We start from the raw sequence: 25,208 nt of genomic DNA, 5'->3' as shown, positions 1-25,208 counted from the left end.
GCATAACGGATTTTCCACCAATGGACTTGACGGTTCTCTTCTCATCAGTTCCGCGCCGGCACCCACCTGGGCTTGGCATATAAACGTGTTTTTATCTTCCAGCAGTTGTTTTTAAGCCACAACCAATATTTTCTCTCCAGGGACGCCCGGTTGGATATATTGGTCATATTACCACTGAACAATTACATTAATATATGTATTCGGTTTCTAGCTGCTTTTTATATGAGTCTGTAAGTACTGTTAATTAATTATACAAGTGTTATGAAATTGCTACACAATTGTACAAGAATAGTTAATATTTAATAGCAATATATACAGATACAAAAGTATTTGTTATTTATAATAAAGTAATTTTAATAACTATTGGGACTCCATGGCTGTTATCTTGTTGGGTACAGTGTTTTGATATATGAGCGCCCCTATTATATTTCTTTTGTCTAGTCATTCCTAATAGGAGCAATATACAACTCCTATATATTGGTGAACGTATACCAAGCATTGTCCCCACCAATGAATTTTTTTAAATATTTTTTCTGATTTTATTTAATTGATGCAGGCGCTGCAAATAATAGTGTTTTGTGTATCAGTGCACAAGAACTTGCCTCCTACTTCAAGGATAAGATTGATAAAATCCGAGATGAAATGGTACGCTCTTCCTCAGCCAGTGACCTGCTCAATTCCCTACCTGAACCCTCTGGCACTTTCTCTTCATTTGATCCCACAAGTAAAGATGAAGTATCATCAGTCTTTCCATCCTCCTACTCCACTACCTCTCCTCTTGATCCTATACCCTCACAGGTCAGTAAAACTTTGTCTCCTGTGCTTATCCCAACCTTAACTAAAATCTGTAATCTCTCTCTCTACTGGTATCTTTCCTTCTCTGTATAAGCATGCAGTGATTACTCCCATTACTAAACAAACACACCTCTGACCCAAACACACTCTCTAACTACCGTCCCATTTCTCAGCTACCAGGTCCCTCCAAGCTACTTGAGAGACTTGCCTACACTCGCCTCACACACTTTCTTAACTCCCACAACTTATTGGACCCACTTCAGTCAGGCTTTCATGCCCAACACTCCACAGACACTGCACTGACCAAAGTAGTGAATGATCTGGTCACTGCTAGATCTTAAAGCCCAATACACACTACTCATTCTTCTAGATCTCTCTGCTGATTATGACACTGCTGACCACTCTCTTCTCATACAAACACTACAATCTCTAGGTCTTCAGGACACAGTCCTCTCCTGGTTCTCATCCTACCTATCTAATCGCTCTTTCAGTGTTCACTTCTCTGATTCTACCTCTTCTTCTCTACCTCTATCAGTTGGAGTACCGCAAGGCTCAGTCTGGGGTCCTCTGCTGTTCTCAATCTATACCTCATTTCATCGCTGGGTGATCATATCATACAACCTATTAAGAAACTGACAAGCTGGTGGACCATTATGCAACAGGTAGCATTTATCCTTGTGTATCAATGCCTATTCCCCCATAGATTGTAAGCTTGCGAGCAGGGCCGTCCTACCTCTATGTCTGTCTGTTTTGACCCTGTTTCGTTCTATTACTGCTGTTCTAATTGTAAAGCTCAACAGAATATGCTGCGCTATATAAGAAACTGCTAATAAAATAAGAATTTACTTACCGATAATTCTATTTCTCGTAGTCCGTAGTGGATGCTGGGGACTCCGTAAGGACCATGGGGAATAGCGGCTCCGCAGGAGACTGGGCACATCTAAAGAAAGCTTTAGGACTATCTGGTGTGCACTGGCTCCTCCCCCTATGACCCTCCTCCAAGCCTCAGTTAGGATACTGTGCCCGGACGAGCGTACACAATAAGGAAGGATTTTGAATCCCGGGTAAGACTCATACCAGCCACACCAATCACACTGTACAACTTGTGATCTGAACCCAGTTAACAGCATGATAACAGAGGAGCCTCTAGAAAAGATGGCTCACTACAGCAATAACCCAAATTTTTTTGGTAACAATAACTATGTACCAGTATTGCAGACAATCCGCACTTGGGATGGGCGCCCAGCATCCACTACGGACTACGAGAAATAGAATTATCGGTAAGTAAATTCTTATTTTCTCTAACGTCCTAAGTGGATGCTGGGGACTCCGTAAGGACCATGGGGATTATACCAAAGCTCCCATACGGGCGGGAGAGTGCGGATAACTCTGCAGCACCAATTGAGAGAACTCCAGGTCCTCCTCAGCCAGGGTATCAATTTTGTAGAATTTTGCAAACGTATTTGCTCCTGACCAAGTAGCTGCTCGGCAAAGTTGTAAAGCCGAGACCCCTCGGGCAGCCGCCCAAGATGAGCCCACCTTCCTTGTGGAGTGGGCATTTACAGATTTTCGGCTGTGACAGGCCTGCCACAGAATGTGCAAGCTGAATTGTACTACAAATCCAACGAGCAATAGTCTGCTTAGAAGCAGGAGCACCCAGCTTGTTGGGTGCATACAGGATAAACAGCGAGTCAGATTTCCTGACTCCAGCCGTCCTGGAAACATATTTTTCAGGGCCCTGACAACGTCTAGCAACTTGGAGTCCTCCAAGTCCCTAGTAGCCGCAGGCACCAGAATAGGTTGGTTCAGGTGAACGCTGAAACCACCTTAGAGAGAAAATGAGGACAAGTCCTCAATTCCGCCCTGTCCGAATGGAAAATCAGGTAAGGGCTTTTATAGGACAAAGCCGCCAACTCTGACACGCGCCTGGCCGAGGCCAGGGCCAATAGCATGACCACATTCCATGTGAGATATTTTAACTCCACAGATTTAAGTGGTTCAAACCAATGTGACTTTTGGAACCCAAAACTACATTGAGATCCCAAAGTGCCACTGGAGGCACAAAAGGAGGCTGTATATGCAGTACCCCTTTTACAAACGTCTGAACTTCAGGGACTGAAGCTAGTTCTTTTTGGAAGAAAATGGACAGATCCGAAATTTGAACCTTAATGGACCCCAATTTCAGGCCCATAAACACTCCTGTTTGCAGGAAATGTAGGAATCGACCCAGTTGAATTTCCTCCGTCGGGCCTTACTGGCCTCGCACCACGCAACATATTTTCGCCAAATGCGGTGATAATGTTTTGCGGTTACATCCTTCCTGGCTTTGACCAGGATAGGGATGACTTCATCCAGAATGCCTTTTTCCTTCAGGATCCGGCAATCAACCGCCATGCCGCCAAACGAAGCCGCGGTAAGTCTTGGAACAGACAGGGTCCTTGCTGGAGCAGGTCCCTTCTTAGAGGTAGAGGCCACGGATCCTCCGTGAGCATCTCTTGAAGTTCCGGTTACCAAATCCTTCTTGGCCAATCCGGAGCCACGAGAATAGTTCTTACTCCTCTTCGTCTTATAATTCTCAGTACCTTGGGTATGAGAGGCAGAGGAGGGAACACATACACTGACTGGTACACCCACGGTGTTACCAGAGCGTCCACAGCTATTGCCTGAGGGTCCCTTGACCTGGCGCAATACCTATCCAGTTTTTTGTTGAGGCGGGACGCCATCATGTCCACCTTTGGTTTTTCCCAACGGTTTACAATCATGTGGAAGACTTCTGGGTGAAGTCCCCACTCTCCCTGGTGGAGGTCGTGCCTGCTGAGGAAGTCTGCTTCCCAGTTGTCCACTCCCGGAATGAATACTGCTGACAGTGCTATCACATGATTTTCCGCCCAGCGAAGAATCCTTGCAGCTTCTGCAATTGCCCCCCTGCTTCTTGTGCCACCCTGTCTGATTACGTGGGTGACTGCCGTGATGTTGTCCGACTGGATCAACACCGGCTGACCTTGAAGCAGAGGTCTTGCTAAGCTTAGAGCATTGTAAATGGCCCTTAGCTTCAGGATATTTATGTGAAGTGATGTCTCCAGGCTTGCCCATAAGCCCTGGAAATTCCTTCCCTGTGTGACTGCTCCCCAGCCTCGCAGGCTGGCATCCGTGGTCACCAGGACCCAGTCCTGAATGCCGAATCTGCGTCCCTCTAGAAGATGAGCACTCTGCAACCACCACAGGAGGGATACCCTTGTCCTTGGTGACAGGGTTATCCGCTGATGTATCTGAAAATGCGACCCGGACCATTTGTCCAGCAGGTCCCACTGGAAAGTTCTTGCGTGGAATCTGCCGAATGGGATTGCTTTGTAGGAAGCCACCATTTTACCCAGAACCCTTGTGCATTGATGCACTGAGACTTGGCTCGGTTTTAGGAGGTTCCTGACTAGCTCGGATAACTCCCTGGCTTTCTCCTCCGGGAGAAACACCTTTTTCTGGACTGTGTCCAGGATCATCCCTAGGAACAGAAGACGAGTCGTCGGAACCAGCTGCGATTTTGGAATATTGAGAATCCAATCGTGCTGCCGCAACACTACCTGAGATAGTGCTACACCGACCTCCAACTGTTCCCTGGATCTTACCCTTATCAGGGAATCGTCCAAGTAAGGGATAACTAAAATTCCCTTCCTTCGAAGGAGTATCATCATTTCGGCCATTACCTTGGTAAAGACCCGGGGTGCCGTGGACCATACATACGGCAGCGTCTGAACTGATAGTGACAGTTCTGTACCATAAACCTGATGTACCCTTGGTGAGAAGGGTAAATTTTGACATGAAGGTAAGCATCCTTGATGTCCCGAGACATCATGTAGTCCCCTTCTTCCAGGTTCGCAATCACTGCTCTGAGTGACTCAATCTTGAATTTGAACCTCTGTATGTAAGTGTTCAAAGATTTTAGATTTAGAATCGGTCTCACGAGCCGTCCGGCTTCGGTACCACAACAGTGTGGAATAATACCCCTTTCCCTGTTGCAGGAGGGATACCTTGATTATCACCTGCTGGGAATACAGCTTGTGAATGGCTTCCAAAACTGTCTCCGTGTCAGAAGGAGACATCGGTAAAGCCGACTTTAGGAAACGGCGAGGGGGAGATGTCTCGCATTCTAATTTGTACCCCTGAGATATCACCTGAAGGATCCAGGGGTCTACTTGCGAGTGAGCCCACTGCGCGCTGAAATTCATTGAGACGGGCCCCCCACCGTGCCTGATTCTGCTTGTAAAGCCCCAGCGTCATACTGAGGGCTTGGCAGAGGCGGGAGAGGGTTTCTGTTCCTGGGAACTGGCTGATTTCTGCAGCCTTTTTCCTCTCCCTCTGTCACGGGGCAGAAATGAGGAACCTTTTGCCCCTTGTCTACGAAAAGACTGCACCTGATAATACGGCGTCTTCTCATGTTGAGAGGCGACCTGGGGTACAAACGTGGATTTCCCAGCTGTTGCCGTGGCCACCAGGTCTGAAAGACCGACCCCAAATAACTCCTCCCCTTAATAAGGCAATACTTCCAAATGCCGTTTGGAATATGCATCACCTGACCACTGACGTGTCCATAACCCTCTACTGGTAGAAATGGACAACGCACTTAGACTTGATGCCAGTCGGCAAATAGTCCGCTGTGCATCACGCATAAATAGAAATGCATCTTTTAAATGCTCTATAGGCAAAAATATACTGTCCCTATCTAGGGTATCAATATTTTCAGTCAGGGAATCCGACCACACCAACACAGCACTGCACATCCAGGCTGAGGCGATTGCTGGTCGCAGTATAACACCAGTATGTGTGTAAATACATTTTAGGATACCCTCCTGCTTTCTATCAGCAGGATCCTTAAGGGCGGCCATCTCAGGAGAGGGTAGAGCCCTTACAAGCGTGTGAGCGCTTTATCCCCCCTAGGGGGTGTTTCCCAACGCACCCTAACCTCTGGCGGGAAAGGATATAATGCCAATAACATTTTAGAAATTATCAGTTGTTATCGGGGGAAAACCACGCATCATCACACACCTCATTTAATTTCTCAGATTCAGGAAAACTACAGGTAGTTTTTCCTCACCGAACATAATACCCTTTTTGGTGGTACTCGTATTATCAGAAGTGTGTAAAACATTTTCCATTGCCTCAATCATGTAACGTGTGGCCCTACTGGAAGTCACATTTGTCTCTTCACCGTCGACACTGGAGTCAGTATCCGTGTCGGCGTCTATATCTGCCATCTGAGGTAACGGGCGCTTTAGAGCCCCTGACGGCCTATGAGACGTCTGGACAGGCACAAGCTGAGTAGCCGGCTGTCTCATGTCAACCACTGTCTTTTATACAGAGCTGACACTGTCACGTAATTCCTTCCAACAGTTCATCCACTCAGGTGTCGACCCCCTAGGGGGTGACATCACTATTCCAGGCAATCTGCTCCGTCTCCACATCATTTTTCTCCTCATACATGTCGACACAAACGTACCGACATACAGCACACACACAGGGAATGCTCTGATAGAGGACAGGACCCCACTAGCCCTTTGGGGAGACAGAGGGAGAGTTTGCCAGCACACACCAGAGCGCTATATATATACAGGGATAACCTTATATAAGTGTTTTTCCCCTTATAGCTGCTGTATCATTAATACTGCGCTTAATTAGTGCCCCCCCCCCCTCTCTTTTTTAACCCTTTCTGTAGTGTAGTGACTGCAGGGGAGAGCCAGGGGAGCTTCCCTCCAACTGAGCTGTGAGGGAAAATGGCGCCAGTGTGCTGAGGAGATAGGCTCCGCCCCTTTTTCACGGATTTTTCTCCTGCTTTTTTATGGATTCTGGCAGGGGTTAAAATTCATCCATATAGCCCTGGGGGCTATATGTGATGTATTTTCGCCAGCCAAGGTGTTTTTATTGCTGCTCAGGGCGCCCCCCCCTAGCGCCCTGCACCCTCAGTGACCGAAGTGTGAAGTGTGCTGAGGAGCAATGGCGCACAGCTGCAGTGCCGTGCGCTACCTTGGTGAAGACAGGACGCCTTCTGCCGCCGATTTTCCGGACCTCTTCTTGCTTCTGGCTCTGTAAGGGGGCCGGCGGCGCGGCTCTGGGACCCATCCATGGCTGGGCCTGTGATCGTCCCTCTGGAGCTAATGTCCAGTAGCCAAGAAGCCCAATCCACTCTGCACGCAGGTGAGTTCGCTTCTTCTCCCCTTAGTCCCTCGATGCAGTGAGCCTGTTGCCAGCAGGTCTCACTGAAAATAAAAAACCTAAACTAAAACTTTCACTAAGAAGCTCAGGAGAGCCACCTAGTGTGCACCCTTCTCGTTCGGGCACAAAAATCTAACTCAGGCTTGGAGGAGGGTCATAGGGGGAGGAGCCAGTGCACACCAGATAGTCCTAAAGCTTTCTTTAGATGTGCCCAGTCTCCTGCGGAGCCGCTATTCCCCATGGTCCTTACGGAGTCTCCAGCATCCACTTAGGACGTTAGAGAAATAATAAATACAACACATGCCGCTCCCCCTGTATACTATGACAACACAGGCCGCTCCCCCTGTAAGCTATGACAGCACAGAAAGCTACCCCTGTATATTATGACAACACATGCCACTCCCTCTGTATACTATGACAGCACAGGAAGCTACCCCTGTATATTATGACAGCACAGGAAGCTACCCCTGTATATTATGACAACACAGGCCACTCCCCCTGTATACTAAGACAGTACAGGATGCTACGCCTGTATTATGACAACACAGGCCACTCCTTCTGTATAAAAAGACAATACATGTCGCTCACCCTATATAATAAAAGTAACAAGACACCACAGTCCACTTACCCTGTATAAAAGGGCAACACAGGCTGCTCCCCCTGTATAGTAGGATGTCATAATCCCCTACCTCTGTATAGGAGGATGCCCCAGGTCGCTCCCCCCGTACAGTAGGACAACACATGCCACTCCCCTGTATTTTAATACAGCTCCTCTGAATATTAATATAACATATGCCGCTCCACCTGTATAGTACAATGCCACAGGACACAACACTTGTAATGTCCCGTTTATAGAATTACAGCAACGGCGGGGTCTGCGTTACCTGAATCACGGTAACGGCGGGGTCTGCGCCTCCTGTATTACGGTAACGGCGGGGTCTGATACACCTGTATTACGGTAACGGCGGGGTCTGCGTCACCTGTATTACGGTAATGGCGGGGTCTGCACCACCTGTATTACGGTAACGGCGGGGTCTGCGCCACCCGTATTACAGTAACGGCGGGGTCTGCACCACCTGTATTACGGTAAAGGAGGGGTCTGCACCACCTGTATTACGGTAACGGCGGGGTCTGCGCCTCCTGTATTACGGTAACACCGGGTTCTGTGCCACCTGTATTACGGTAACGGTGGGGTCTGCGCCACCTGTATTACGGTAACGGCGGGGTCTGCACCACCTGTATTACGGTAATGGTGGGGTCTGCGCCACCTGTATTACGGTAATGGCGGGGTCTGCACCACCTGTATTACGGTAACGGCGGGGTCTGCGCCACCTGTATTACGGTAACGGCAGGGTCTGCTCCACCTGTATTACGGTAATGGCGGGGTCTGCGCCACCTGTATTACGGTAACGGCGGGGTCTGCGCCACCTGTATTACGGTAACGGCGGGGTCTGCGCCACATGTATTACGGTAACGGCGGGGTCTGCGCCACCTGTATTACAGTAATAGGACACTAGAGTGTCAGCCACCTGTACAGGGATAATGCAGCACCAGAGGCTGCTCCAGCTGCACTATAACAAGGCACCAGAGGCTGCTCCCCCTGTAGTACAGAACCTGACACCAGAGCTGCTCAGCCTATAGAATAATAATAATAATATCATTACCTGCTGCCAGACACAGCAATGGCTGCTCTCTGCTGCTGCTGCCTTGTGGGAATGTGTCTGAGCTCTGATAATGACGTAACAGGGAGCCGGGGCCAGAGAGTAGGCGGGGCTAATGATGGCTGAGTGACAGGAATCTGCGTGCTGTGGGCGGAGCTGGAGCTAGTTGAGTGACGGGGCATTGCGGCCTATGAGAGGGAGAGAGGGCGGGGCTGGGTGTAACTGACTGGAAGCTGCGATTTATGAGCAGGAGAGTGGGCGTGGCCGCGGCCAATGGACAGGAGAGTGATAGAATACGGCGGCCAATGGGCGGGAGAGTGGGCGGGCAGGGAGAGGTTGTTGTGTGAAGAGACGCTGCATCCAATGGGCAATGAGTGGGCGGGGCTGGAGGTAAATGAGTGACAGAGCATTGCGGCCTATGAGAGGGAGTAAGGGCGGGGCTGGGTGTAGCAGTGACTTGAAGCTGCGACCTATAAGCAGTGAGTGGGCGGGGCTGCTCCAGGTTGCTGAGTTACCGTGGTAGTCACTACCCATAATCCCATGCGTTATGCTGACGATACCACGGAAATTCCGCCCCGCCCACTTCCGGTACACAGGGTGAGCTCTGCCACCTTATCCTCCAGGTAATGTCCCCTCATCCCACCTGTCTCCTGCCCCCATCCTCTCCTAATACCCCCTCTCCTGCCCCATCCTCTCCTAATACCCCCTCTCCTGCCCCCATCCTCTCCTAATACCCCCTCTCCTGCCCCCATCCTCTCCTAATACCCCCTCTCCTGCCCCATCCTCTCCTAATACCCCCTCTCCTGCCCCCATCCTCTCCTAATACCCCCTCTCCTGCCCCCACCTCTCCTAATACCCCCTCTCCTGCCTCCACCTCTCCTAATACCCCCTCTCCTGCCCCCATCCTCTCCTAATACCCCCTCTCCTGCCCCCCATCCTCTCCTAATACCCCCTCTCCTGCCCCCCATCCTCTCCTAATACCCCCTCTCCTGCCCCCATCCTCTCCTAATACCCCCACTCCTGCCCCAACCTCTCCTAATACCCCCTCTCCTGCCCCCATCCTCTCCTAATACCCCCTCTCCTGCCCCATCATCTCCTAATACCCCCTCTCCTGCCCCCAACCTCTCCTAATACCCCCTCTCCTGCCCCGATCCTCTCCTAATACCCCCTCCCCTGCCCCCAACCTATCCTAATATCCCCTCTCCTTCCCCTGACATTCTACTAATGCCCCCTCACCTAATGCCCTTCTATTGCCCTCTCTCTTGCCACTGACATCCTCCTAGTACCCCCTCTCCTGCATTCCCTACAATCTCCTAATGCCCCCTCACCTGCGGCCCCTGACATTGCCCTAATGCCCCCTCACCTGCGGCCCCTGACATTGTCCTAATGCCCCCTCACCTACGGCCCCTGACATTGTCCTAATGCCCTCTCACCTGCTGCCCCTGACATTGTCCTAATGCCCTCTCACCTGCTGCCCCTGACATTGTCCTAATGCCCTCTCACCTGCTGCCCCTGACATTGTCCTAATGCCCTCTCACCTGCTGCCCCTGACATTGTCCTAATGCCCTCTCACCTGCTGCCCCTGACATTGTCCTAATGCCCTCTCACCTGCTGCCCCTGACATTGTCCTAATGCCCTCTCACCTGCTGCCCCTGACATTGTCCTAATGCCCTCTCACCTGCTCTGCCCCTGACATTGTCCTAATGCCCTCTCACCTGCTCTGCCCCTGACATTGCCCTAATGCCCTCTCACCTGCTCTGCCCCTGACATTGCCCTAATGCCCCCTCACCTGCGGCCCCTGACATTGCCCTAATGCCCCCTCACCTGCGGCCCCTGACATTCTCCTAATGCCCCCTCACCTGCTGCCCCTGACATTCTCCTTATGCCCCCTCACCTGCGGCCCCTGACATTCTCCTTATGCCCCCTCACCTGCTGCCCCTGACATTCTCCTAATTAATGCCCCCTCACCTGCTGCCCCTGACATTCTCCTAATGCCCCCTCACCTGCTGCCCCTGACATTCTCCTAATTAATGCCCCCTCTCCTGCCCCTGACATTGTCCTAATGCCCCATCACCTGCTGCCCCTGACACTCTCCGAATGCCTCCTCACCTGCTGCCCCCTGCCTGTCACCTGCTACCCCCTGCCTGTACCTTACCACCCCGTCTGTCACCCGGCTCTCCTGCCACCCCCTGCCTCTACCCTGCCACTCCTGCCTGTCACCCACCTCTCATGCCATCCCCTACCTGTCATCTGTTACTCCCTGTATGTCGCCTGCCTCTGCTGACGCCCCTGCCTGTCACCCACCTCTCATGCCATCCCCTACATGTCATCTGCCTCCCCCTGCCACTCGTTGCTTGTCACCCACCTTTCCTTCCACCTCCTGCCTGTACCCTGCCACCCACTGCCTGTCACCCACCGCTCCTGCCACCCCCTGCCTGTACCCTACCACCTGCCTCTCCTGCCGCCCCCAGTCTATACCCTACCACCCCGTCCTGTACCTTACCACCCCCTGTCTGTCACCCACTTCTCATGCCGTCCACTGCCTGTCATCTGCCCCTCCCTGTATGTCACCTGCCTCTCCTGCCACCCCCTGCCTTTCACCCACCTCTCCTGCCACCACCTGCCGTCCTCAGTCTATACCCTACCACCCTGTCCTGTACCCTGCCAGTCGTCTGCAGCCGCTTGCCAGTTGCCTGACACTCCTGCCTCTCCTGCCACCCCTGCCTCTCCTACCACCCCCCCCCTGCCCATCACCTGCCACTTTCCTGCCTGTAACCTGCCTCTACTACCACCTGCTGTCTTTCACCTGCCACCGCCTGTCTTACCTGTGCCTCTCTGCCTGTACCTTTCCTCCATTGCCTCTTCTACCACCCCCTGCCCGTCATCTTTCACCACCTGCATCTCCTGCCACCCACATGTCCGTCACCTGGCTCTCCTGCTTGTACCCTGCTGCCTCACCTGCAGCCCCCTACTCATCACCTGCCTCTCCTGCATCTGCCTGGCTGTCCCCTGACACATCTTCCTCTCCTGCCACCCCCTTTTCATCACCTGCCGTCCCCCCTGACTGTCACCTGGCATCCCCCCCCCCATGGCCGTCACCTGTCGTTCCCCCACCCATGGCCGTCACCTGTTGTCGTCCCCCCCGCCCCCCTGGCCGTCAGCTGTCGTTTCAAACCCCCTGCCACCCGCCTCCCCCGGCCGTCACCTGTGTCCGTCCCCCCCCCCTGGCCTTCACCTGTCGGCGTGACCGGTGGCTGCATGGGGGAGGAGTTGCGTGACCGGTGGCTGCATGAGGGAGGAGTTGTGTGACCTTGTGGCTGCATGGGGGTGAGGTTGCGTGACCGGTGGCTGCATTGGGGGTATAACCAGCAGGCACAGCATAGTGAGGGTGGGATGTGTGATTGTAGCTGCATGGGGGTGGGGTGTGTGACCGGTGGCTGCATGGGGGAGGGGTGCGTGTCAGGTGGCTACATGGGTGCGGGGTAGGTGACCAGTAGGCACATCAGTGAGGGTGGGATGTGTGACCGGTGGCTGCATGGGGGAGGGGTGCGTGTCAGGTGGCTACATGGGTGCGGGGTAGGTGACCAGTAGGCACATCAGTGAGGGTGGGATGTGTGACCGGTGGCTGCATGGGGGAGGGGTGCGTGTCAGGTGGCTACATGGGTGCGGGGTAGGTGACCAGTAGGCACATCAGTGAGGGTAGGATGTGTGACCGGTGGCTGCATGGGGGAGGGGTGCGTGTCAGGTGGCTACATGGGTGCGGGGTAGGTGACCAGTAGGCACATCAGTGAGGGTGGGATGTGTGACCGGTGGCTGCATGGGGGAGGGGTGCGTGTCAGGTTGCTACATGGGTGCGGGGTAGGTGACCAGTAGGCACATCAGTGAGGGTGGAATGTGTGACCGGTGGCTGCATGGGGGAGGGGTGCGTGTCAGGTGGCTACATGGGTGCGGGGTAGGTGACCAGTAGGCACATCAGTGAGGGTGGGATGTGTGACCGGTGGCTGCATGGGGGAGGGGTGCGTGTCAGGTGGCTGCATGGGTGCGGGGTAGGTGACCAGTAGGCACATCAGTGAGGGTGGGATGTGTGACCGGTGGCTGCATGGGGGAGGGGTGCGTGTCAGGTGGCTACATGGGTGCGGGGTAGGTGACCAGTAGGCACATCAGTGAGGGTGGGATGTGTGACCGGTGGCTGCATGGGGGAGGGGTGCGTGTCAGGTGGCTACATGGGTGCGGGGTAGGTGACCAGTAGGCACATCAGTGAGGGTGAGATGTGTGACCGGTGGCTGCATGGGGGAGGGGTGCGTGTCAGGTGGCTACATGGGTGCGGGGTAGGTGACCAGTAGGCACATCAGTGAGGATGAGATCTGTGACCGGTGGCTGCATGGGGGAGGGGTGCGTGTCAGGTGGCTACATGGGTGCGGGGTAGGTGACCAGTAGGCACATCAGTGAGGGTGGGATGTGTGACCGGTGGCTGCATGGGGGAGGGGTGCGTGTCAGGTGGCTACATGGGTGCGGGGTAGGTGACCAGTAGGCACATCAGTGAGGGTGAGATGTGTGACCGGTGGCTGCATGGGGGAGGGGTGTGTGACCGGTGGCTACATGGGTGCGGGGTAGGTGACCAGTAGGCACATCAGTGAGGGTGGGATGTGTGACCGGTGGCTGCATGGGGGAGGGGTGGTGTCAGGTGGCTACATAGGTGCGGGGTAGGTGACCAGTAGGCACATCAGTGAGGGTGAAATGTGTGACCGGTGGCTGCATGGGGGAGGGGTGCGTGTCAGGTGGCTACATGGGTGCGGGGTAGGTGACCAGTAGGCACATCAGTGAGGGTGAGATGTGTGACCGGTGGCTGCATGGGGGAGGGGTGCGTGTCAGGTGGCTACATGGGTGCAGGGTAGGTGACCAGTAGGCACATCAGTGAGGGTGGGATGTGTGACCGGTGGCTGCATGGGGGAGGGGTGTGTGACCGGTGGCTGCATGGGGGAGGGGTGCGTGTCAGGTGGCTACATGGGTGCGGGGTAGGTGACCAGTAGGCACATCAGTGAGGGTGGGATGTGTGACCGGTGGCTGCATGGGGGAGGGGTGCGTGTCAGGTGGCTACATGGGTGCGGGGTAGGTGACCAGTAGGCACATCAGTGAGGGTGGGATGTGTGACCGGTGGCTGCATGGGGGAGGGGTGCGTGTCAGGTGGCTACATGGGTGCGGGGTAGGTGACCAGTAGGCACATCAGTGAGGGTGGGATGTGTGACCGGTGGCTGCATGGGGGAGGGGTGCGTGTCAGGTGGCTACATGGGTGCGGGGTAGGTGACCAGTAGGCACATCAGTGAGGGTGGGATGTGTGACCGGTGGCTGCATGGGGGAGGGGTGCGTGTCAGGTGGCTACATGGGTGCGGGGTAGGTGACCAGTAGGCACATCAGTGAGGGTAGGATGTGTGACCGGTGGCTGCATGGGGGAGGGGTGCGTGTCAGGTGGCTACATGGGTGCGGGGTAGGTGACCAGTAGGCACATCAGTGAGGGTGGGATGTGTGACCGGTGGCTGCATGGGGGAGGGGTGCGTGTCAGGTTGCTACATGGGTGCGGGGTAGGTGACCAGTAGGCACATCAGTGAGGGTGGAATGTGTGACCGGTGGCTGCATGGGGGAGGGGTGCGTGTCAGGTGGCTACATGGGTGCGGGGTAGGTGACCTGTAGGCACATCAGTGAGGGTGGGATGTGTGACCGGTGGCTGCATGGGGGAGGGGTGCGTGTCAGGTGGCTGCATGGGTGCGGGGTAGGTGACCAGTAGGCACATCAGTGAGGGTGGGATGTGTGACCGGTGGCTGCATGGGGGAGGGGTGCGTGTCAGGTGGCTACATGGGTGCGGGGTAGGTGACCAGTAGGCACATCAGTGAGGGTGGGATGTGTGACCGGTGGCTGCATGGGGGAGGGGTGCGTGTCAGGTGGCTACATGGGTGCGGGGTAGGTGACCAGTAGGCACATCAGTGAGGGTGAGATGTGTGACCGGTGGCTGCATGGGGGAGGGGTGCGTGTCAGGTGGCTACATGGGTGCGGGGTAGGTGACCAGTAGGCACATCAGTGAGGATGAGATCTGTGACCGGTGGCTGCATGGGGGAGGGGTGCGTGTCAGGTGGCTACATGGGTGCGGGGTAGGTGACCAGTAGGCACATCAGTGAGGGTGGGATGTGTGACCGGTGGCTGCATGGGGGAGGGGTGCGTGTCAGGTGGCTACATGGGTGCGGGGTAGGTGACCAGTAGGCACATCAGTGAGGGTGAGATGTGTGACCGGTGGCTGCATGGGGGAGGGGTGTGTGACCGGTAGCTACATGGGTGCGGGGTAGGTGACCAGTAGGCACATCAGTGAGGGTGGGATGTGTGACCGGTGGCTGCATGGGGGAGGGGTGGTGTCAGGTGGCTACATGGGTGCGGGGTAGGTGACCAGTAGGCACATCAGTGAGGGTGAAATGTGTGACCGGTGGCTGCATGGGGGAGGGGTGCGTGTCAGGTGGCTACATGGGTGCGGGGTAGGTGACCAGTAGGCACATCAGTGAGGGTGAGATGTGTGACCGGTGGCTGCATGGGGGAGGGGTGCGTGTCAGGTGGCTACATGGGTGCAGGGTAGGTGACCAGTAGGCACATCAGTGAGGGTGGGATGTGTGACCGGTGGCTGCATGGGGGAGGGGTGTGTGACCGGTGGCTGCATGGGGGAGGGGTGCGTGTCAGGTGGCTACATGGGTGCGGGGTAGGTGACCAGTAGGCACATCAGTGAGGGTGGGATGTGTGACCGGTGGCTGCATGGGGGAGGGGTGCGTGTCAGGTGGCTACATGGGTGCGGGGTAGGTGACCAGTAGGCACATCAGTGAGGGTGGGATGTGTGACCGGTGGCTGCATGGGGGAGGGGTGCGTGTCAGGTGGCTACATGGGTGCGGGGTAGGTGACCAGTAGGCACATCAGTGAGGGTGAGATGTGTGACCGGTGGCTGCATGGGGGAGGGGTGTGTGACCGGTGGCTGCATGGGGGAGGGGTGCGTGTCAGGTGGCTACATGGGTGCGGGGTAGGTGACCAGTAGGCACATCAGTGAGGGTGGGATGTGTGACCGGTGGCTGCATGGGGGAGGGGTGCGTGTCAGGTGGCTACATGGGTGCGGGGTAGGTGACCAGTAGGCACATCAGTGAGGGTGAGATGTGTGACCGGTGGCTGCATGGGGGAGGGGTGCGTGTCAGGTGGCTACATGGGTGCAGGGTAGGTGTCAGTAGGCACATCAGTGAGGGTAGGATGCGCACACATCACAGTTTGGTTGTGGTGGGAGAAGTGTGCACATCAGTGAGGGTGGGATGTGTGACCGGTGGCTGCATGGGGGAGGGGTGCGTGTCAGGTGGCTACATGGGTGCGGGGTAGGTGACCAGTAGGCACATCAGTGAGGGTAGGATGCGCACACATCACAGTTTGGTTGTGGTGGGAGAAGTGTGCACAGCAGAAGTGAGGGTAGAACGCTCCGCACACTTGGGGTTGGGTGTACCTGTGCATCAGTGACGTGCGGGGAGACGGAGCTTTTCCTGTCATACTAACATATACGCCACAGTTTTGAATGTATACAGTATATAAAAAATACAAAGAACATATAAATATCATCTTTGTATTATTCTAATCATTTCTGTAGTCAAAAGTCTGAAGTAAAAATTCTATGGTAGGTGAGGCAGTGCCCCCCCCCCCCTCCTCCACCTACCTTACCCGCACTCACCAAATTTATACTACTCCTCCTGTGTATAATGCCCAAATGTGTGTAAACTGCTGCACCTGTGTATAATGTCCACATGTATATACCGCTGCACCTGTATATAATGCCCACGTGTGTATACCTCTGCACCTGTGTCTAATGCCCACGTGTGTATACCTCTGCACCTGTGTAGAATGCCCACGTGTGTATACCTCTGCACCTGTGTATAATACCCACGTGTATATACCTCTGCACCTGTGTATAATACCCACGTGTATATACTACTGCACCTGTATATAATGCCCACGTGTGTATACCGCTGCACCTGTGTATAATGCCCACGTGTATATACCTCTGCACCTGTGTATAATGCCCACGTGTGTATACCTCTGCACCTGTGTATAATGTCCACATGTATATACCGCTGCACCTGTGTATAATGCCCACGTGTATATACCTCTGCACCTGTGTATAATGCCCACGTGTGTATACCTCTGCACCTGTGTATAATGCCCACGTGTATATACCTCTGCACCTGTGTATAATGCCCACGTGTGTATACCTCTGCACCTGTGTATAATGCCCACGTGTGTATACCTCTGCACCTGTGTATATAGCCCACGTGTGTATACCTCTGCACCTGTGTATAATGCCCACGTGTATATACCTCTCCACCTGTGTATAATGCCCACGTGTGTATACCTCTGCACCTGTGTATATAGCCCACGTGTGTATACCTCTGCACCTGTGTATAATGTCCACATGTATATACCGCTGCACCTGTGTATAATGCCCACGTGTATATACCTCTGCACCTGTGTATAATGCCCACGTGTATATACCTCTCCACCTGTGTATAATGCCCACGTGTGTATACCTCTGCACCTGTGTATATACCTCTGCACCTGTGTCTAATGCCCACGTGTATATACCTCTGCACCTGTGTATAATGCCCACGTGTATATACCTCTCCACCTGTGTCTAATGTCCACGTGTATATACCTCTGCACCTGTGTATAATGCCCACGTGTGTATACCTCTGCACCTGTGTATAGTGCCCACGTGTGTATACCTCTGCACCTGTGTATAATGCCCACATGTATATACCTCTGCACCTGTGTATAATGTCCACATGTATATACCGCTGCACCTGTGTATAGTGTATACTGCTGCACCTGTGTATAATGCCCACGTGTGTATACCTCTGCACCTGTGTATAATGCCCACGTGTGTATACCTCTGCACCTGTCTAATGCCCACGTGTATATACCACTGCACCTGTGTATAATGCCCACGTGTGTATACCTCTGCACCTGTGTATAATGCTCACGTGTGTATACCTCTGCACCTGTGTATAATGTCCACGTGTGTATACCTCTGCACCTGTGTATATAGCCCACGTGTGTATACCTCTGCACCTGTGTCTAATGCCCACGTGTGTATACCTCTGCACCTGTGTATAATGCCCACGTGTGTATACCTCTGCACCTGTGTACAATGCCCACGTGTGTATACCTCTGCACCTGTGTATAATGCCCACGTGTGTATACCTCTGCACCTGTGTATAATGCCCACGTGTATATACCTCTCCACCTGTGTATAATGCCCACATGTATATACCTCTGCACCTGTGTATAATGCCCACGTGTATATACCACTGCACCTGTGTATAATGCCCACGTGTGTATACCTCTGCCCCTGTGTATAGTGTATACTGCTGCACCTGTGTATAATGCCCACGTGTGTATACCTCTGCACCTGTGTATAATGCCCACGTGTGTATACCTCTGCACCTGTGTATAATGCCCACGTGTATATACTACTGCACCTGTGTATAATGCCCACGTGTGTATACCTCTGCACCTGTGTATAATGCCCACGTGTATATACCTCTCCACCTGTGTATAATGCCCACATGTATATACCTCTGCACCTGTGTATAATGCCCACGTGTATATACCACTGCACCTGTGTATAATGCCCACGTGTGTATACCACTGCACCTGTGTATAATGCCCACGTGTGTATACCGCTGCACCTGTGTATAATGCCCACGTGTGTATACCTCTGCACCTGTGTATAATGTCCACGTGTGTATACCTCTGCACCTGTGTACAATGCCCACGTGTATATACCTCTGCACCTGTGTATATAGCCCACGTGTATATACTACTGCACCTGTATATAATGCCCACGTGTGTATACCTCTGCACCTGTCTAATGCCCACGTGTGTATACCTCTGCACCTGTGTATAATGCCCACGTGTGTATACCTCTGCACCTGTGTATAATACCCACGTGTATATACCTCTGCACCTGTGTATAATACCCACGTGTATATACTACTGCACCTGTATATAATGCCCACGTGTGTATACCGCTGCACCTGTGTATAATGCCCACGTGTATATACCTCTGCACCTGTGTATAATGCCCACGTGTGTATACCTCTGCACCTGTGTATAATGCCCACATGTATATACCTCTGCACCTGTGTATAATGTCCACATGTATATACCGCTGCACCTGTGTATAGTGTATACTGCTGCACCTGTGTATAATGCCCACGTGTGTATACCTCTGCACCTGTGTATAATGCCCACGTGTGTATACCTCTGCACCTGTCTAATGCCCACGTGTATATACCACTGCACCTGTGTATAATGCCCACGTGTGTATACCTCTGCACCTGTGTATAATGCTCACGTGTGTATACCTCTGCACCTGTGTATAATGTCCACGTGTGTATACCTCTGCACCTGTGTATATAGCCCACGTGTGTATACCTCTGCACCTGTGTCTAATGCCCACGTGTGTATACCTCTGCACCTGTGTATAATGCCCACGTGTGTATACCTCTGCACCTGTGTACAATGCCCACGTGTGTATACCTCTGCACCTGTGTACAATGCCCACGTGTGTATACCTCTGCACCTGTGTATAATGCCCACGTGTGTATACCTCTGCACCTGTGTATAATGCCCACGTGTATATACCTCTCCACCTGTGTATAATGCCCACATGTATATACCTCTGCACCTGTGTATAATGCCCACGTGTATATACCACTGCACCTGTGTATAATGCCCACGTGTGTATACCTCTGCCCCTGTGTATAGTGTATACTGCTGCACCTGTGTATAATGCCCACGTGTGTATACCTCTGCACCTGTGTATAATGCCCACGTGTGTATACCTCTGCACCTGTGTATAATGCCCACGTGTATATACTACTGCACCTGTGTATAATGCCCACGTGTGTATACCTCTGCACCTGTGTATAATGCCCACGTGTATATACCTCTCCACCTGTGTATAATGCCCACATGTATATACCTCTGCACCTGTGTATAATGCCCACGTGTATATACCACTGCACCTGTGTATAATGCCCACGTGTGTAAACCACTGCACCTGTGTATAATGCCCACGTGTGTATACCGCTGCACCTGTGTATAATGTCCACGTGTGTATACCTCTGCACCTGTGTATAATGTCCACGTGTGTATACCTCTGCACCTGTGTACAATGCCCACGTGTATATACCTCTGCACCTGTGTATATAGCCCACGTGTATATACTACTGCACCTGTATATAATGCCCACGTGTGTATACCTCTGCACCTGTGTCTAATGCCCACGTGTGTATACCTCTGCACCTGTGTATAATGCCCACGTGTGTATACCTCTGCACCTGTGTATAATACCCACGTGTATATACCTCTGCACCTGTGTATAATACCCACGTGTATATACTACTGCACCTGTATTTAATGCCCACGTGTGTATACCGCTGCACCTGTGTATAATGCCCACGTGTATATACCTCTGCACCTGTGTATAATGCCCACGTGTGTATACCTCTGCACCTGTGTATAATGTCCACATGTATATACCGCTGCACCTGTGTATAATGCCCACGTGTATATACCTCTGCACCTGTGTATAATGCCCACGTGTGTATACCTCTGCACCTGTGTATAATGCCCACGTGTGTATACCTCTGCACCTGTGTATAATGCCCACGTGTGTATACCTCTGCACCTGTGTATAATGCCCACGTGTGTATACCTCTGCACCTGTGTATATAGCCCACGTGTGTATACCTCTGCACCTGTGTATAATGCCCACGTGTATATACCTCTCCACCTGTGTATAATGCCCACGTGTGTATACCTCTGCACCTGTGTATATAGCCCACGTGTGTATACCTCTGCACCTGTGTATAATGTCCACATTTATATACCGCTGCACCTGTGTATAATGCCCACGTGTATATACCTCTGCACCTGTGTATAATGCCCACGTGTATATACCTCTCCACCTGTGTATAATGCCCACGTGTGTATACCTCTGCACCTGTGTATATACCTCTGCACCTGTGTCTAATGCCCACGTGTATATACCTCTGCACCTGTGTATAATGCCCACGTGTATATACCTCTCCACCTGTGTCTAATGTCCACGTGTATATACCTCTGCACCTGTGTATAATGCCCACGTGTGTATACCTCTGCACCTGTGTATAGTGCCCACGTGTGTATACCTCTGCACCTGTGTATAATGCCCACATGTATATACCTCTGCACCTGTGTATAGTGTATACTGCTGCACCTGTGTATAATGCCCACGTGTGTATACCTCTGCACCTGTGTATAATGCCCACGTGTGTATACCTCTGCACCTGTCTAATGCCCACGTGTATATACCACTGCACCTGTGTATAATGCCCACGTGTGTATACCTCTGCACCTGTGTATAATGCTCACGTGTGTATACCTCTGCACCTGTGTATAATGTCCACGTGTGTATACCTCTGCACCTGTGTATATAGCCCACGTGTGTATACCTCTGCACCTGTGTCTAATGCCCACGTGTGTATACCTCTGCACCTGTGTATAATGCCCACGTGTGTATACCTCTGCACCTGTGTACAATGCCCACGTGTGTATACCTCTGCACCTGTGTATAATGCCCACGTGTGTATACCTCTGCACCTGTGTATAATGCCCACGTGTATATACCTCTCCACCTGTGTATAATGCCCACATGTATATACCTCTGCACCTGTGTATAATGCCCACGTGTATATACCACTGCACCTGTGTATAATGCCCACGTGTGTATACCTCTGCCCCTGTGTATAGTGTATACTGCTGCACCTGTGTATAATGCCCACGTGTGTATACCTCTGCACCTGTGTATAATGCCCACGTGTGTATACCTCTGCACCTGTGTATAATGCCCACGTGTATATACTACTGCACCTGTGTATAATGCCCACGTGTGTATACCTCTGCACCTGTGTATAATGCCCACGTGTGTATACCTCTGCACCTGTGTATAATGCCCACGTGTATATACCTCTCCACCTGTGTATAATGCCCACATGTATATACCTCTGCACCTGTGTATAATGCCCACGTGTATATACCACTGCACCTGTGTATAATGCCCACGTGTGTATACCTCTGCACCTGTGTATAATGCCCACGTGTATATACCTCTCCACCTGTGTATAATGCCCACATGTATATACCTCTGCACCTGTGTATAATGCCCACGTGTATATACCACTGCACCTGTGTATAATGCCCACGTGTGTATACCTCTGCCCCTGTGTATAGTGTATACTGCTGCACCTGTGTATAATGCCCACGTGTGTATACCTCTGCACCTGTGTATAATGCCCACGTGTGTATACCTCTGCACCTGTGTATAATGCCCACGTGTGTATACCACTGCACCTGTGTATAATGCCCACGTGTGTATACCGCTGCACCTGTGTATAATGCCCACGTGTGTATACCTCTGCACCTGTGTATACCTCTGCACCTGTGTACAATGCCCACGTGTATATACCTCTGCACCTGTGTATATAGCCCACGTGTATATACTACTGCACCTGTATATAATGCCCACGTGTGTATAACTCTGCACCTGTGTATAATGCCCACGTGTGTATACCTCTGCACCTGTGTATAATGCCCACGTGTGTATACCTCTGCACCTGTGTATAATACCCACGTGTATATACCTCTGCACCTGTGTATAATACCCACGTGTATATACTACTGCACCTGTATATAATGCCCACGTGTGTATACCGCTGCACCTGTGTATAATGCCCACGTGTATATACCTCTGCACCTGTGTATAATGCCCACGTGTGTATACCTCTGCACCTGTGTATAATGTCCACATGTATATACCGCTGCACCTGTGTATAATGCCCACGTGTATATACCTCTGCACCTGTGTATAATGCCCACGTGTATATACCTCTCCACCTGTGTATAATGCCCACGTGTGTATACCTCTGCACCTGTGTATAATGCCCACGTGTGTATACCTCTGCACCTGTGTATAATACCCACGTGTATATACCTCTGCACCTGTGTATAATACCCACGTGTATATACTACTGCACCTGTATATAATGCCCACGTGTGTATACCGCTGCACCTGTGTATAATGCCCACGTGTATATACCTCTGCACCTGTGTATAATGCCCACGTGTGTATACCTCTGCACCTGTGTATAATGTCCACATGTATATACCGCTGCACCTGTGTATAATGCCCACGTGTATATACCTCTGCACCTGTGTATAATGCCCACGTGTATATACCTCTCCACCTGTGTATAATGCCCACGTGTGTATACCTCTGCACCTGTGTATAATGTCCACATGTATATACCTCTGCACCTGTGTCTAATGCCCACGTGTATATACCTCTGCACCTGTGTATAATGCCCACGTGTATATACCTCTCCACCTGTGTCTAATGTCCACATGTATATACCTCTGCACCTGTGTATAATGCCCACGTGTATATACCTCTGCACCTGTGTCTAATGCCCACGTGTATATACCTCTGCACCTGTGTATAATGCCCACGTGTGTATACCTCTGCACCTGTGTATAGTGCCCACGTGTGTATACCTCTGCACCTGTGTATAATGCCCACATGTATATACCTCTGCACCTGTGTATAATGCCCACATGTATATACCTCTGCACCTGTGTATAATGTCCACATGTATATACCGCTGCACCTGTGTATAGTGTATACTGCTGCACCTGTGTATAATGCCCACGTGTGTATACCTCTGCACCTGTGTATAATGCCCACGTGTGTATACCTCTGCACCGGTGTCTCATGCCCACGTGTGTATACCTCTGCACCTGTGTACAATGCCCACGTGTGTATACCTCTGCACCTGTGTATAATGCCCACGTGTGTATACCTCTGCACCTGTGTGTAATGCCCACGTGTATATACCTCTGCACCTGTGTATAATGTCCACATGTATATACCGCTGCACCTGTGTATAGTGTATACTGCTGCACCTGTGTATAATGCCCACGTGTGTATACCTCTGCACCTGTGTCTAATGCCCACGTGTGTATACCTCTGCACCTGTGTATAATGCCCACGTGTGTATACCTCTGCACCTGTGTCTAATGCCCACGTGTGTATACCTCTGCACCTGTGTATAATGCCCACGTGTGTATACCTCTGCACCTGTGTCCAATGCCCACGTGTGTATACCTCTGCACCTGCGTATATAGCCCACGTGTGTATACCGCTGCACCTGTGTCTAATGCCCACGTGTGTATACCTCTGCACCTGTGTCTAATGCCCACGTGTGTATACCTCTGCACCTGTGTCTCATGCCCACGTGTGTATACCTCTGCACCTGTGTCTCATGCCCACGTGTGTATACCTCTGCACCTGTGTCTAATGCTCACGTGTGTATACCTCTGCACCTGTGTCTCATGCCCACGTGTGTATACCTCTGCACCTGTGTCTCATGCCCACGTGTGTATACCTCTGCACCTGTGTCTAATGCTCACGTGTGTATACCTCTGCACCTGTGTATAATGCCCACGTGTGTATACCTCTGCACCTGTGTATAATGCCCACGTGTGTATACCTCTGCACCTGTGTGTAATGCCCACGTGTTTATACCTCTGCACCTGTGTATAATGCCCACGTGTGTATACCTCTGCACCTGTGTATAATGCCCACGTGTGTATACCTCTGCACCTGTGTATATAGCCCACGTGTGTATACCTCTGCACCTGTGTATAATGCCCACGTGTGTATACCTCTGCACCTGTGTATATAGCCCACGTGTGTATACCTCTGCACCTGTGTATATAGCCCACGTGTGTATACCTCTGCACCTGTGTATAATGCCCACGTGTGTATACCTCTGCACCTGTGTATAATGCCCACGTGTGTATACTACTGCACCGGTGTATATAGCCCACGTGTATATACCTCTGCACCTGTGTATAATGCCCACGTGTATATACCTCTGCACATGTGTATAATACCCACGTGTATATACCTCTGCACCTGTGTATAATACCCACGTGTATATACCTCTGCACCTGTGTATATAGCCCACGTGTATATACCTCTGCACCTGTGTATATAGCCCACGTGTATATACCTCTGCACCTGTGTATAATGCCCACGTGTATATACCTCTGCACATGTGTATAATACCCACGTGTATATACCTCTGCACCTGTGTATAATGCCCACGTGTATATACCTCTGCACCTGTGTATAATACCCACGTGTATATACCTCTGCACATGTGTATAATGCCCACGTGTATATACCTCTGCACCTGTGTATAATGCCCACGTGTATATACCTCTGCACCTGTGTATATAGCCCACGTGTATATACCTCTGCACCTGTGTATAATGCCCACGTGTGTATACCTCTGCACCTGTGTATAATGCCCACGTGTGTATACCTCTGCACCTGTGTATAATGCCCACGTGTGTATACCTCTGCACCTGTGTATAATG

General features: G+C 51.9%; 1 protein-coding gene across 3 annotated transcripts in view; it reads left to right on the top strand.

Annotated features, from left to right (window-relative positions):
* The first annotated feature begins 9,208 nt into the window (after nt 1–9,208).
* The window catches only part of LOC134983380 (zinc finger protein 665-like), an 85,236-nt gene continuing 69,236 nt past the window's right edge, over nt 9,209–25,208 (top strand). For all 3 annotated transcript variants that reach the window (XM_063949075.1, XM_063949074.1, XM_063949073.1), the window contains exon 1: nt 9,209–9,283. The gene's annotated coding sequence lies outside the window, so the exon portion shown is untranslated. The remainder of the gene's footprint in view (nt 9,284–25,208) is intronic.

This window comes from Pseudophryne corroboree, assembly GCF_028390025.1.
Source record: "Pseudophryne corroboree isolate aPseCor3 chromosome 3 unlocalized genomic scaffold, aPseCor3.hap2 SUPER_3_unloc_14, whole genome shotgun sequence".
Taxonomy (NCBI): domain Eukaryota; kingdom Metazoa; phylum Chordata; class Amphibia; order Anura; family Myobatrachidae; genus Pseudophryne; species Pseudophryne corroboree.
This window is presented reverse-complemented; position numbering and strand designations above follow the sequence as displayed.